The 16,351-nt window shown below is 44.7% G+C and overlaps 1 protein-coding gene across 3 annotated transcripts in view; it reads right to left on the bottom strand.

Moving 5' to 3' along the window:
- The window catches only part of Mapre2 (microtubule associated protein RP/EB family member 2), a 149,605-nt gene that overhangs the window by 48,679 nt on the left and 84,575 nt on the right, over window positions 1-16,351 (bottom strand). The window lies entirely within an intron of this gene.

Here is a 16,351-nt window from a genome sequence, read left to right as displayed (position 1 = left end):
TATTTACTTATTTGTTTACTTATTTGTTTGTTTATTTATTTATTTATTTATTTATTTGTGTGTATGTGTGTGTGTGTATGTGTGTGTGTCTTCTTAGAAATATCATTTTCAAGTAAAAGCTCAAAGGTTCGAAGAATTCGCAAGTTTTTCTACATTATGATTCTAAGAGGAATTACAAGGGAATACAAAAGAACACACGAACTGCTTTTCTTTAAGACAAGGTCTTGCTGTGTAGGCCAGGCTGGCTGAATACCAATCCTCCTGCCTCAGCGCCCACATGCTGAGATTATGGAGGCATGGCACAACATCCAGCAGAGCCTTTCAAGCTGCCGTCGGGATGTCAGTTACACGTCTGCGCTCGCTAGTTTTCTGTCAACTTGACACGAGCTGGAATCGTCTGAGAGGAGGGACCCTCGACTGAGAAAATGCCTGTAGAAGATTGCTGTAGGCAAGACTATGGGGGCATTTTCTAAACTGATGATGGATGTGAAAGGGCCTGGCTGATTTTGAGTGGTACCACCCTTGCCAGGTGGTCCTGGGGTGTCTAAGAAAGCAGACTGACCAAGCCATAGGGAGCAAGCCAGTAAGCAGCATTCCTCCGTGGTCTCTTCTTGTCTCCAGGTTCCCACTTGAGTTCCTGCCCTGGTTTCCCTCAATGATTGTGACATGGAAATGTAAGCCAAATAAACTCTTTCCTCTCCTAGTTGCTTTTGAGCATGGTTTTTATCACAGCAATAGAAAGCAAACTAAAGCATCTGCTTCTTATACAGCAGAAAATTAGACTGGACATACTGTAAATCTACTTCAATGTTATAGACTCATAAGCATTTCATCTTAAGTATACACAGTGTGTATATAAGATAAACATCTCATCTCTATATTCCTATTGTCCTCCTATCTTTACTCCTCTTCCCTCACCTCTACCGCTGAAAACAAATCTCACAGTTTATTTCCTGAAATGCAACATGATCTGTAGAGACAACATCAAGCCACAAGCAGCTACCCAAATTGTCCATCCAACTTTCCCAGAGGCCAAGGGACTGTTAGGCAGTGGTGCCTAGTCACTGAGGGACTGAGCTACAGCTTTCCCTTAATCTTACTACTGATGAGGGGGAAAGAATTACAGCCTTTATCAGATGGACATACTGAAGTGATCGTATCTCTCCTTACAGGAATCCTAACAGGTAAACAGACTGTTAAAACAACAATATGCTTTCTTAGGCTTCTATCAGCGAGGATGTAGGCAAGAGAGGAGGAGAAGCTGGCCCTTGGCTCCGAAGCCCTCACCATCCTCAATAGGTTGGGACATGTCATCGTACACGTCTGAGCCAACAATATTCTTATCTGCCAAACGTCAGGGTTGGACAGAGCACTCGGCTCTAAAATTAGATGATTATCTAACTCTCAGGCTGTCATCGACTTCTCTTTTAAAGGCTACTTGAAGTTTCTGCTAATTAGAAGACAGTGACATTTCACCTTCCCATGTCTCAGATACTTGCCAACGCTCTTGCTTCTGGCCTCCCCATCTTTTGTTGTGGCTTATGTCAGAGGGGCCCTCGAGTGCTGCATGCTCCCAGGGGCACTGGCTCCTCTCATCTCTAGTGACTTACTTTCACACACTCTTCTTTGAGCTCCTGACATTTTCATACTTAACGATATAACTATTTTCTGTCATCTCAACAGCCACATATTGACAATTAAAATACCTTTCATAATAAAGCATGATCGACTCCGAGACTGTCTGTAGACTACAATCACAGAGGCCTGCTATCTCTTTTGTATTTGGCCTGGTCACTCTTGGAACTGATGGTCCTATAGGATTGCATCTGCCACCAAAGTCCAAATGTCCTACTGGAGGAAGTGTCCCTGTGGGAAATCAGGGCTCACTAAAGAGGGAAGTGATACTGCAAAATACTGGGTTCTGTTTCCAGCAGGTCAGCAGAAATCTCTCCACAGACACAAACCTAAGGTTTAAGAGTTCAGTGGTGAGGCTGAGGAGACAGCTCAGTTGGGAAAGTGCCAATCACAAGGCCCAGAGTTTAAACCCATGTGAAAAACAGGGTACTGTGGCATGAGATTGTAATCACAGTGCTGGGATATGGGAGTCTATAGGAGACCAGCTCTGACCTCCTCCCACCTATCAAAGGGTTCTTGGAGGACAGAGGAATGAGGAAATATTGGGTAGAAAGATAGAAAGAGACGATAAGAAAGACAGAGATACAGGATAGCTTCGGGAGGGCCCTGGGTCAATACCCAGCTGCCCAGAGCTTTATTCAAAAGGGCTTTTTATAATACACCAAGGGGAGAGGCAAAAGACCTCCCCCATCAAGATCAAAGCACACCATACAGCCAAGTGTGGACCCTTCCAAATACTTGGTACCTACGCCCATGGTCAAATCATTCCATTATGCAGCCCTGCTGGGTAAAGGAAGCTCAGATTCTTGGACCCTGAGTAAGGTCTTACTAGGAAACCTCTGTGGGCCGCCATACTGGGGAGGCAGTGACAGGTAGATCCCTGGGTCTCACTGGCCAGCCAGCCTAGCTGAATTGGTTAGTTCCAGTCCCAATGAGAGACCCTATCTCAAAAAGGGAAATGGATGGAGCTCATTGGCCAGCCAGCCTAGCCAATCAGTGAGTTCCACGTTCATTAAGAGACCCTACCTCAACAAATATCATCAGGAACAAATAGAGAAAGATATTCACTGTTGACCTCTGACCTGCACATGCACATACACAGGAGTGTGCATCCCTGTGTATGCTTGCACACTTCCACACAAACACATACCTACATGCATGCCCACCCATTCTTCCCCAACACAAAGAGACTTGTGGAGCACCACAAACAGCTAGCCCGGCTACAGAGTCTGATGGCATAGGAGAATCAGTGAGAGTTCTGAGTGGATTAAAGTACTGCCCATGTCATGGAAGACAGAACACACTGTCTATCTTCCACATGGAAATTTCAGGGCAGTAGAAATCAAACTCCGAACAGTCCTTGTTTGAGGTGTAGGATAAATATTTTTATTACAAGGTAAACCACAGAAAAACACCTAGAGTGTACAACAGCTGGAGACTTATAGTACGGCCAAGGGCTACTGTTTAAGTGTTACTTGGGAAAACAATTTTCACAGAAACTCACCATTTAAATAGCGCACTGAAAGTCGGAGCATGCACGTCAGACACCCTAATCCCAGCCCTGGTGGCATCTGTCTATGTGGAGTGGTTTATCCAACTACCATATTACCCCACAACTCCTGTGTTTAAACTTGTATCTTAATGTTTTAGGGAAAAATACAGAGCTTCAAGCTTGTCTAATGACACAGAAAAAGATTCTGACAGTTGAAGGGACAAGGACATGGCAGCTGAGGAGTAAGCCTGTTGGTCTGAACATTAGCAGAATTTTTACCTGCTAAGGAGTGAGCCTGTTCTAGGTGCTCAGTGGCCCATCATTCCCAACACGTGATTTCCGTTCAGACAACATTGCTCATCAAGTCCCACTAAACAATCCTGCTTCATGCAGTGACACTTGGCTTCTATAGTCCAGAAAGGGGGCGGGGGGGGGGGGGGGAGGGCTCAGTACACAATGTCACTGGCTTCCACAGAACTCGGTAGCGAAACTGGAAGCAGAGGTCTGAGTCTGAGACCAGAGCTAAAGTTAGAACTGAGCGTTCTAGACAGAGGGGGAAGGAGGACTGAAAACAAGTCTTTATCACGAATAAAAAACAAGTTAGGAAGGTATATATGAACCCACTGGGAAGAGAGTCAGTTTTCTTATTGGGGTCATGAAGAAAGAAGGTTCTAGAAAGCTATGAGGTCAGGGGTACTGTTTGCCCACACGCGTTAGGAAGAGTTTTTACACACTTGTTTCTAGTATTGCTTCTATACTTTCATAGACAAGGTTTTGTTCTATTTGCCTATTTTTGTTTGCTTTTAGACTATATAAGTTAGACTGAAATGAAGATAAGCCTGACTTAGAGGCAAGAATCTGAAGACAGAAGTGTCCATATCTAACTTTTGTGGTAACAGGTTACCTCTAAATAAATGCCTGTCTCTATAGGTAGCACATGGGGATGTCTCTTTGCTTATTGGTGAATGAAAAACTGTAAACTGCTGGGTGTGGTGGTGCATGCCTTTAATCCCAGCACTTGGGAGGCAGAAGCAGGTGGATTTGTGTGAGTTCAAGGCCAGCCTGGTCTACACAATGAGTTCCAGGACAGCCAGAGTTACATAATGAGTCCCCTAGAACATTCTTCCCAAGGAAAACGAGCTCATTTAAAGGGCCAAGCAACTGAGTTTTGAAAGACTAGAAAAATACTGAAATACAGAATTCAGAAAAACACAACAGAAAACCCAGCAGAAACACAAGGCCATTCCAAGTGTAAAATAGATGCAGGGACACAGACATACTAAGGGAGTCGGGGCAAAAGTCTGGAGAGAAATTGGCCATCATCCCACAGGTAGGGTCAAGTCAAACTCATCGCATCACCTTTCAGTCATCAGGGATGACTCCAGGATGCTGGAGCAAAGGAAGGGAGGAGGAAGGAGGGGTGTGGGAGCCCTCAAAGGACATTTCGAGAGAAGCCAGGGAACAGAGCAAAGGGTGTGTCTGGACAGGTGTCAGTCAGAGGCAGGTAAGGAGCAGGCTTCTAATGCCACAAAGAGTGTCAGCCTGAGTTAATGAGGAAGGCTGCAGAGAACCAACACTGATTCCTGGCTCTAAGCATCCTCCGAGAAGGGGGCCTCAGGGATGCCATTTTAAAGCTTTGATTTTCAGAATGTATCTATTTTTTAGAGCACATTAAATGAAGGGTAAGAACTCCATTTTCTCAGAGAATTTCTCCTGAAACAGCCAACACCATTCTAGGGACAACATGAAGCCAGGTGTGGTACTCCATGGAGAGGCTTTGAACCCATGCAAGATGGAGTGATGTGAACGAACCAGCACAAGCCTGCAGTTCACTTCTGCAGAGCACACCTTTGCAAGGGGCTCTTCCGGTGACAGAGGTTCCCGTCCCTGGGACTAGGTGCCTCTCACCCTTGCCGTTCCTCCCAGTCAAGCTCACCAGCTGTCACACACACCAATAGTGTCCTTAACAGCCACCTTCACAGAAGGATGCGCCTTCCTCCACAGCTCCCCAAGAGGGGGCCTAAAGGCTGGAGACAGTTCAGCAGACCCAGCCTGGCATGGAAGGTCACCAGCAGCCACAGAGAACTCCACAGCAGCTACCCTAGAGTGTCCATGCACACCGGGCTACAAACAGAAGACTGGTGTATCACGAGCAGATTTATTGCCATTTCCCAGTTCGTCCCAGGACACTTCCTTATCTAAGCACAATTCCAGGATTAGAAGGAACTCCAGTTAATGTGAAGACTGCACAGTATTTACTTTAGGGATTTAGTCAGATGACCGAAACAGAAACCATAGAAGAGTTAACGAGGGGGGTGGGGCAGGGAGGAGGCAGGAAACTACTTCTTTTTTTTTGTAATGGTGGATCCTAACATATTTAAAGTTGACATATGTACTTTCTCTAGAACTTGGGTCATTTATTTTTCTAAAGTTCTTCCATGAATTGCCATAAAATGTCATCTAGAAGAGACAGAAGTACAGGCCAACCCTCCTGACAGTGACTGAAGGGAAACCGGGAAACTATGCTGGAGCTAATATCCTATCTATATGCTCCTCGTGGTCACAGCACATGGCCATTATAGCTTATGTCAGTTAAAACCCAAGGAAGAACCACACCCCTAGAAAGGAGGCGACGGAGAGAGGTCACATGCTGTCTGTCACAATTACGTAATCGTTTCAGGTTGCTTTAAGCGATTCAACTATTCTGTTCCCAGTATGCAATTCTAAAATGCCCAGACATTTGCATCTCTTTTCTTTTTCTTCTGTCACACCTGACAAACTGTAAATTAAAAATACAACCCGGAGAAAATGAATTGAGGGAATACATTAGTCTAAGAGCAGTAGGATGTGCAGCATTACAATGTGCAGAAACTACTGGAGGCAGACTAGCACTTCAGATGTCACCAGGCACGCCCTGCTCTCAGTGCTGGGAACCTTCTGATGATAAGAAAGGCGAGGCTCCTCGTGTTGGCCAGGACCTTGCTCTCCCTCTGCTTCGTTTGTGGATGAGCTGACAAAAAGGACTTGAGAGCTCTTTACAGAAATGTGACCAACGAAGCGAAGCGACAGGTCCTAGCTCGGTATGATCTGTGTTGGTTTTGCTGGGTCCTCAGACGCTGGCCACACTGGAAGTACTCAGTCAACCCCTGCTGGCTCCAGGAATAAATAAGAGCGTGCAGAACTGAGGAACGGAACCTCCCCTGAAGCCACCAGCTTCCCTTTCTCAGCTTGAGCCCTGCCCATGTTAGCAGCAGCCTCATCTGAACAGCAGGATATGAATTCCACTTTGTAATATCTACCAGCCAGTCACCAAATCTGCGTGGCCACTTGGCCAAGGACCCAAACAAGGCGAAGACACATCTTTCTTTTCCTTGAGCACATGGTGCTTGCTACCTGAAGCACAACTGTGCATGTTGCCTCAAGCCCTAATACACTTCCCAGAGATCTCATGTGCATACATAACCATACTCTCTCCCTACCTTCAACTTATTTTTAATCCAAAATGTTCCTTTGTAGCACTTAGACACAGACACCTCTCATTCTTCAAAGATTAGTGTTGCACGAATCCTAAATGGTCTTATAATAAAAAACCCGCAGCCAGGTATTGGGGTAAATGTTGAAAGATCAGAGAGACAAAGGAACAAGCCACTAGAGAAACTTCTCACCACTACCGACTCCTCAAGCCGAGTGGAAGGCGAGATCCTATCTCCACAAACCCTCTGACTGAAAGCCTCTGTGTCCTCAGCTGAAAATGCTTTAGTTTCTGTCTCCTTATGCCTTATGTGCCTTTCTCCACCCAGCCATTTCACTTCCCCCCTTGTGCTGGGATTAAAGGAGTGTGACTCCCAAGTAACTAGGATTAAAGGTGTGTGCCACCACTGCCTGGCTCTGTTTCTCTCCTACACTGAATCAATCTCATGTAGTCCAGACTGGCTTTGAACTCACAGAGATCCAGATGGATCTCTGCCTCCCGAGTGATAGGATTAAAGGTGTGTGCCACCACTGCATGACCTCTGTCTAATCTAGTGGCTTGTTCTGCTCTCTGATCTTCAGGCAACTTTTATTTGATATACAATATATTATTACTACACATTAGTCCAATGTCACCTTTCTAGGAAGCTTTTTTTTTTTTGTTGTTGTTGTTGTTGTTGTTCTCAATTTTATAAGACTCCCGCTGGACTGGCCAAAGGCCCAATGGCAGACTGATGTGCAGGCTGGCTAGTTATTGTACCTGGATGGCATGGGAACAGTCTGTAAGACTGATGCTATCATTTGGAACTGTCCCTTAACGACACACATGTTAAAGGCTCAGTTTCCACGGTGGTGTTATGGGGAGGTAGCAGAACCTTGGGAAGCGGGTCCTTGTAGGAGGTCCTTTGGACACCAGGGACATATCTCTGGTGGGATTATGGGACCCTGGGCCTTTCCTTTTCCTCTCTTTGGCTTCTTGGCTATGAGCTGAATGTATCTGCTGCATCATATACTCTGCCCATGCTATGTTATCTCACCACAGGCCCATAGAAACGAGCCAATCAAATATACACTGGAATCATCAAGACTATGAGCCAGAATAATCCTTTTTTTAAAAAATAAGCTGATTATTTCATGTACTCCGGTACAGTGATGGGAAGCTGATTAACACAACTGGGAATGATGTCTGATTCACTGTTCGACCGTGCTAGCAATGGCTGCATCTCTGGGGTCCCTATATGGAAGTGGTTTAGAACCTGCAGCCTAATGGAGCTTGTAAGCATTTGGGAATGAAATGGTATCATCTGGACCTTGGATGGTAATCTCTTAAAACACTGAACCAATGGGTTTTTTTTATGCACAACCAAGAAAGCACCAACTTTTCATGTTTAAGAAGGGGCCAGAGAGGTACTAAGGGAGCCTCGGAGCAGCCACTCAATACGGGTGCACTGGACTGGATCAAACATAAGGAGACAGGCATGCCCCAGTGAATAAGTCCTATGTGTGTATGTGTGTGAATCATGTGTATGTACATGTGCACATGTGTATGCATGTGTGGGAATGCAGTGTGCAATATGTATGTGCATGTGTGGATGTATGTCAATGTGCATGTGTGCACATATGTCTTGGGTAAATGCAGGGTATACATGTATATTGTATATGTATACATGAATATGTTAAAATGAGGATGTGAAATCCTCTTAGGAATAACTTATTCAACTAGCCAATGTGGTGATATATTGTGTATTAAATAAAGCTTGCCTGAAGATCAGAGGACAGAGCCAGCTACTAGATTAGACACAGAGGTCAGAGAGTGGTGGCACACACCTTTAATCTTAGCACTCGGGAGGCAGAGATCCATCTGGATCTCTGAGTTCAAGGCCAACCTAGACTACAAAAAGTTAATCTGGTCTAAAAGAGAAACAGCCAGGCAGTGGTGGCACAGACTTTTAACTCCAGCACTTGGGATCACACACCTTTAATCCCAGCACGAGGAAGGTTGAGACAGGAAGTAATATGGCTGGCAGAGAAAGGAATATAAAGTGGGAGGAGACAGGAACTCAGTCTCTTTCAGGCTGAGGAGTTGGTGAGGTAAGAGGTGGTGGCTGTGACTTGCTCTGCTTCGCTGATCTTTCAGCTTTCACCCTGATATCTGGCTCTGGGTTTTTATTATAAGACCAATTGTGCAACAAGGCAGAGGTGAAGAAAGGACCACAGGTTGGGGTACAAGTGCATGTGTGTACGTGTGTGCGTGTGTGCACGTGTGATATCTGAGAGGGCAGTGTTCTGGTTGTTTTGCCCTGGACTAGAACTGTTCTGAGAGACTAAAGGGTGTCCTGCAGGAGGCAGGAAATGTCAGTCTTACCCGGGGAAGAGGTAAGAGCAGCAGAGGTTAAGGGAAGTCATGGCAAGGAAGAACCCCAGAGCTGGGGACAGGTGTCTGCCTTCCTGCTCATGGCCTCTTCTTTAGGCGTTATTTTTTTTTTGTTATTATTTTTATTTATTTATTTATTGTTTATATATTTATTTATTGTTATTATTTTTAATTTTCTTTTTTGACAGTTCTATTGGGGCATGTGGTCTAGGTATTAGGATAATTAGTATCAAGTATGTATCATTTCTTTGATTAGAACTGAAAGTGAGGATACCGACTTCTCTTCTCTTCTGTACATTCCTGGGGAGATGTGTAGGGGACTCACAATAAAGGGACTTGGTACACCCTCATGTGAGCACACACATGTGCACGGGCTATAAGTACAGCCTGTAAGTGCACAGGGAGATCAAGTGGAAACACTTGATCTTTGAGCTCTGCCCCTCGTATATAAAAGAGGAACAATATGCTCTTACTCCCACGTTACAGGGTGGCCATAAGAATGAAAAGAAGTAGCGCCTCTCCAAGACACACTGAGAGTGGTAAAGAGAGACAAAAACTGCGGGATATGACGTCACTGTGTCCCTGAGTATGAAAGCCTGTGTTGTCAACCTTTTTAAAACATGCAGAGCTCTAAAAATGAATGTGCTTGAGCTGGACTAGTTCAGACATGGAATATGAAAATGAGTGTCAGATTCAAATGACAGAGTGAGATCTGTGGCTTCTGTCAGGCACAGAACGGGTGTGCACAGGCGTCTGTCAGGCACAGAACGGGTGTGCACGGGCTTCTGTCAGGCACAGAATGGGTGTGCACAGGCGTCTGTCAGTCACAGGACACGTGTGCACAGGTGTCTGTCAGGCACAGAACGGGTGTGTACGGGCTTCTGTCAGGCACAGGACGGGTGTGCACGGGCTTCTGTCAGGCACAGAACGGGTGTGCACGGGCTTCTGTCAAGCACAGAACGGGTGTGCACAGGCTTCTGTCAGGCACAGGACGCGTGTGCACAGGCTTCTGTCAGGCACAGAACGGGTGTGCACAGGCATCTGTCAGTCACAGGACACGTGTGCACAGGCTTCTATCAGTCACAGGACGCGTGTGCACAGGCTTCTGTCAGGCACAGAACGGGTGTGCACACATTCCTAAGACACTGGTTCATCTGCTGGGAAACATCTCCAGCCTTTAGAAAAACACACAGGTGCTTACACCATAGTAAACACTCTCATATAAAGAACTGTCTTTCTCCCCAAATTTACATTCTCCCTGTAAGTCTTCAGAGGTTTTAAACTGAGAGGAGAGAAGGAAAAGAAAAAACGGAAACACGAATTCAAAATAATGTTTCATAAGGAACATATCCATCATGTCACATAACTGACATCTTGAGAAAAAGTCCAAAATAACTTCCAGTATGTTGGAACATACTCTTTTCTTGTAAGGATATTGGTTTTTATAGACCCTGGTGAATGATTTCAAAACAGGCAATGTCTTCAAGTGCTTCGGAGGCAAGCATTGCATGCCAAGCTTAGGAGGCAGGGATGGGAGGATTGAAAATTCAAGACCAGCCTGGCCTAGCGAGTGAGATCGTGTCTCAAGCAAACAACAACACAACAACAAACCCCAAATAAATAAACAAACAAACAAGCCAAAACCCAAACTAGAAAGACAAGACAAGACAAAAATAATACTTTGGGGGCTGGAGAGATGGCTCAGAGGTTAAGAGCACTGGCTGTTCTTCCAGAGGTCCTGAGTTCAATTCCCAGCAACCACATGGTGGCTCACAACCATCCGTAATGAGATCTGGTGCCCTCTTCTGGCCTGCAAGCCTACATGTAGGCAGAATACTGTATACATAATAAATAAATAAATCTTAAAAAAAAAAAAATAGTACTTTGGGTCATGTGTGGTGATGTATGACCGAAATCCAAGTATCTGGGAGATGACTAAATCCAAACCACTAGATCATCAGGAACACACTTGGGAAGATGAGGCAGGGGGATTGAAAGTTTGAGGCCAGCCTAAGCTAAATAGGGAGACAGTCTCAAAACAAAATGCAATCAAGTAAAAGTAAGCATGTTACAAAACAGACCAAGTTTGTTTTATAGGGGAGGATTCTCTAAGGGTGGCCCCGGTTACGATTACCATCAGGATTATGTACTCAGCAAGTCTTAAAACCCACAGGTACTTGGCTCCACCAAGCCTTCTCACACCACTTAAGAAGCTGCCTGGGCCCTGGAGTCAGAGCCCCAGGCCCAAAAGTCAATGGAGTTCATGCCAGGGCTCCCATTAGCTCCAGAACCCACATGGCTCTTTTGATAAGCACACCCTCTTCTCCAAGCATGCTCATACATTTAGTGGCTTAGGAACGGGTGGAGCCTGTCATGGATACAGGACAGTTGTGAATCTGTAAGACAGTCAACCAGAATCATGAAGATTATACACTGAGCACATGTAGCAATTTCCTCAGGTAACAGGAAGTACTGAGATCACAATCCAGGGTACAACTAAGGGCATTGCTTTGTATAAATTGCTCAAGTTATTTTTCTGATCTTATTAGGAGTTCACAGTTTATTAGTTTAAGTTTTTAATAATGTCATCATTTTTTATTTATTCCTGTTAGCTATGTGATGTTATTAAGTTCAACATGAATGTGTGTCCTTTGACTTTTCATGATATAAATATATGTATACAACACACACACACACACACACACACACACACACACACACACACACACAGAACTTTCAATAAAACACACACATGCATCTCAGGCCATCTATTTTCACTTAGCTATTTGTTTTTAATTTGTCTTTATTTATGGAGTCCCATCATGCTGAAGGGATGCCAGCAGAGGCCGAAAATGGGATAGAGGGACAGATGTCAATCAAAGCTAAGAGTCATCTGACACCTGCCCAGTTTTCTGGAACTTCGGTGTGTCTGTTTTGTTCCTCCCAAAGAAGTTAGCCCCTCCATGCTTCCCTGAACTATCTCATACATGCACAGTGGCTTCAAACCTGTGCTCACACACTCCTTACTTCATGAATCCAAGGACTGAGCATGATACTATGCATCCCTGAAGGCCCGGGCACAGGCTGCCCTGGTTTGGGGGGGCTGTCCACTGAAGAAACTCAGCATCCTACATGGGCTCCTGCACACTGTCACCCCACCTGATTCTAGGAGGAGGACAACCCTTCTGGGGTGTTTCTTCAACATCTGCCACTCTGTCACTCGGGAGCACCCCGCCACACCCACACAGTCTAGTGTCTTTTCGGCTGACTCTCTTAGTCCTCACCTGCCTTTATTTAACACTCTCCTTTGCACACTTCCATCTCTCTTCAGCTACACTCACGGTCAGAACAAGCACAGGGCGAAGATGTGGCAACTGTTTCCAGGATCAAACATGTGAATGTGGAAAAAAAAAAATCAGAAGTTCCTAGTAGTGGTTTGGTAAGTCCAGGTGAATGTACGCTCCATCCTGCACTGGTATCTGGCATTACAAAGGCAGGCAAGCACATTCACAAAAATTCCAGGGCAAAACCCCAAACCAAACCAAACCAACACCCTCCAATCCTACCAATGTATGTTTATCTTCAATAACAAAGTATCAAGATAATGGAAATATACAAAATGATAAGGGGGGAAACCCCCTCTTATATTCTACGTTCTCTACTCCAAAGAATAAGCTGTATTTAGCCCGTGCATTTGTGGAGACTCGAGGACGTTACCCACTGCAGCAATGCACCCTCCTGCTGGACCACACCCAGACATGGCCCGTGCCACTTGTCACCCCTCTCGTCTCCAATTATAAGTTATACTTGAAACCAAGGAAATGGATTTTGAAATTAGCTGGTCAAATAAAATTAGGGGGGGAAATATCTAGCCTAGACAAAAATCTCTACACAATGCCTCTAAGCACAGATAATATTCCATGAGCACACAATGACCTGACCACAGTCACATTCTGCAAGGGCTCACTTTCTCAGAGGAAACAATAAACCTCTGATTTTATAAAGCTCAGTAAACTCCGGGGCCTGCAGACACTGATGGAATATCCTTACTTGGTTTCAATAAGAGAGACTCAGTAAGATCAGCCCTACTAAATTTAGCCTCTGAGCTGATTTCATCACTAACCCTTCTTCTCTGCTGACAGAGAGAGAAGGCACAGGGGACACAGGGCTAGGCTGGAACCAACCTATTTAACAAGCACAGCTCTGTAGCCAAAAATGGTCACAAAGCACGGCTACCTTGCCCAGGAAGGACTATCGTCAGGGTAGAGCACAGAGGACTCACCCTCCAGGTCCCAAGCTGCCTGATGGCCACACCTTCGAGAAGCCCAGTGCATACTACAAATCATGTTCCTTCTACCAGTTCAGATACCGATATTTGTAAATGCAAATTTCATCAGCCAAATTCAGAAGCTTTCCGAGAATAAGAAACAAACAAAAACCAGAAACTTCATCCAACATAAAGCTGGAACCAATCTGCAGAAACACATATTAAGTCAAACCTTGATCGTTTTTTTTCTACCTTTAAAAAAAAGTCAATCAAAAAAAAAATTTTTAAATTTTCAAAAATGCCTTCATTTAAATGACATTTTATTTAAATACTCAGATGCTCAGGAAAATAACTGAGCCTTCCACCAGCCAGAGTGCCAGGATGGGGCTGTGTGACGAAGCTGGCAGCGGTCCCCTCAGTGTGGAATGCCTGCTGGTATCTGCTGTCCATGCTTCCTGTCCTGTGAGGGGGTGGGAAGGAGACGGGGAGATGCACAGACTTTAGAAAGAGGCCAGCTGGGAAAGCTGGCTTTGCAGTTACATCCAGCCTAGGAGAGAAGATGCAGACATAGCCGCAATGGGGTTGAGGCGAGTAAGTTTAAGTTTCAAAGGAGGCACAGGGCAGCAGGGCAGGGTGAAAGGTGGGGGAGAGATGCAATCCTCTGTCTGATGTCCAACTTCCTTCCTGTTTCTCTTCCCTCCTCCTTTCCGCACGGGTCCACTTCTTTTCTGTCACCCTCAATAAAGTATCTTAAGTTGAGGAAGCTGCTTTAGGAATGTTTAGCACCATACTGACCGACCCCTCTCTTCATAACCTTGGAAAACATCTACTAAACTGGTTTGAACTGGAACTCAAACAAAAATAGGGTATCATCCCCTGACCACCCCCCTTAAAAGCCCTCTATATTTTACAAAGCAAATGAATGAAGAAAACAGAAAGATATTTCTAAGCTGGACCAGTGTGACAGCGCTCCTGAACCAGCCTCCCATTCCACGAGGGGAATCAACATGATTAGATTCCAAAGCAGATTTAGGTGGCCAGAAGTACAAAATGGAACAGCCCTCTGCTTTCCTTGAAACAGATTGCTTTTTGCAAGAAATAAATGCAATTCGAATATGCACACAGATCCATGACCCAGATTTAATGTTCAAAGAAGGTGGTCATAAAGTTACATCCTTGGATACGATAACAAGAAACAAGAGCGAATAATTTGCATTATTTTGAAATGTATTACAAGGTATTTCCATGTGACTTATTTATTTACTTATTCTGGTGCTGGGAATTGAATCCAGAGCCTTGTACACATGAGACAAATGCTCTACCACTGGGCTATGACCACCCCAGCCCACTACTCTTATGTTAGAGAGCATTTAAAAATGTTTACGGGGGCAGAAAGAGATGTCAGATAAAGGCAGAAAGCTCAGAAGCAAATACAACACCATAGTTGTGTTTCAGCTTTTAGAAACTAAAGGAAAGTTGATGTTCATTTTCTCTACCTTGCCTTATATTTCTAAAAAAATTATTAAAACTTATTGTAAAGAGCTTCCAAATAAATACAGACAGACACACAGACATACATAGACACACAGACACACACACAGACACACACACAGACACACACACACACACACACACACACACACACGTCCCACAAGTAACCTGCCCTGAAGTCTATACAGCTCAATGAACTTCTGCACACTTAGAATTCCATACATTCTAACTGATGTTTGTTTTAACACTGGCTTTGAGAGAGATGTTAGCTGGAACTAAAGGAGAGAGTGACACCATAGGGGAAAAAGGCAGAAGGGGACTGCCAGGTGTGGGGTGTAAGTCTTCATGGGGGTGGGGGCAGTGTCAGGAAGGTGCAGAAATGTGTGATCTTCGAGTGTCTTCCCAGAGCACATCACTAAAATCAAATACCACAGAAGCTACAAGGAACCAAAATAAATACTCAAGATACATTATACTCCATGAATCTGAGCATTCCTAAGCATGATAAGGACAAATCACTTAGGTCATCGGTATTCGGATTTGTTCTTATCCGGGAGGCACTGTTCTACCTGCTTCAAAGTTTTCTAGAATGAGACTAGAGAAATGAATTCATAAACAAACAAATAGAAAGACCACTTCTTCCTGCCAAATGCCACTGCTGAAGACAAATTAAACTAAGAAGATGGAATTGGTACCGGACAGGTTTGAGGGAGCCTACACTTCACGGTTAGTGGTTTGAGGTTTCTCACACAAGCATTGCAAGCTGCAGAGAGAACCCATGCCTGTCTTTCCACAACAGGGACTCACAGTTTTCCAGTCAGAAATGTGTCTCAAAGCAGAAAGGAAACATTAATCTATTGCGGGGGACTTTGCAAATTCTGATGGTACTGCACCGAGTCTTTTCTGCATATGACCTGCTGGAAAGATCGGCCACAGTCCAATACCGATGAGTCAGCTGAAACTCAGAACTCTTCCACATCTAAATGCCTTCGCACAAACACACTTCGGTAATGCTATATTCCCTAATACCATGTTCATGTTAGGGCCACAGGCAAAGAAGACGTCTCTTTGTCTATTCGTTTACAAGAAAACATTTACTTGGCAAAGGAGAATACTTTATTTCAATTTACACTCAAAGCTAAAGGCAGATTACTTCAACACACTTGGACTTTATTTTTGAAATTGCATCTTTTTTCAAACAGGTTTAACCCAATATGCATTCCTACAGAACTACTCAGGATCAGGTGCAGTGGAGCGTTGGGCATTAGACAAACAGTAAACTACAGACCTGTTCTTAAGAACCCCGGTGCCTCCTGGGATTGGGAGTCCGATGTTATACACGGCATGACAGGTGTTATCCTGGACGGGGGCGGGCAGGCGGGGTTTGGGGAAAACTACCAAGACTCTGGGAAGTCTTCCCAGAGCTGACAGTAGGTGAGGCAGATTAAACTGTGAACAGGATGTTACTACATACACAAAGAGGAGGAAAGTCTTGGAAGCATGAAGAAAACTAGGGGGTGCCAAAGGGAAGGAGTCTGTAGAGAGCCCAGTGTTTTGTGGAGCTAAGGTTCCAGGAAGAGAGCTGTGCACAATTGAACTGAGAAGGGCAGTATGAAGCCTT

Source organism: Peromyscus californicus, unplaced genomic scaffold, assembly GCF_007827085.1.
Source record: "Peromyscus californicus insignis strain IS unplaced genomic scaffold, ASM782708v3 Scaffold_17__1_contigs__length_78620276, whole genome shotgun sequence".
NCBI lineage: Eukaryota > Metazoa > Chordata > Mammalia > Rodentia > Cricetidae > Peromyscus > Peromyscus californicus.
This window is presented reverse-complemented; position numbering and strand designations above follow the sequence as displayed.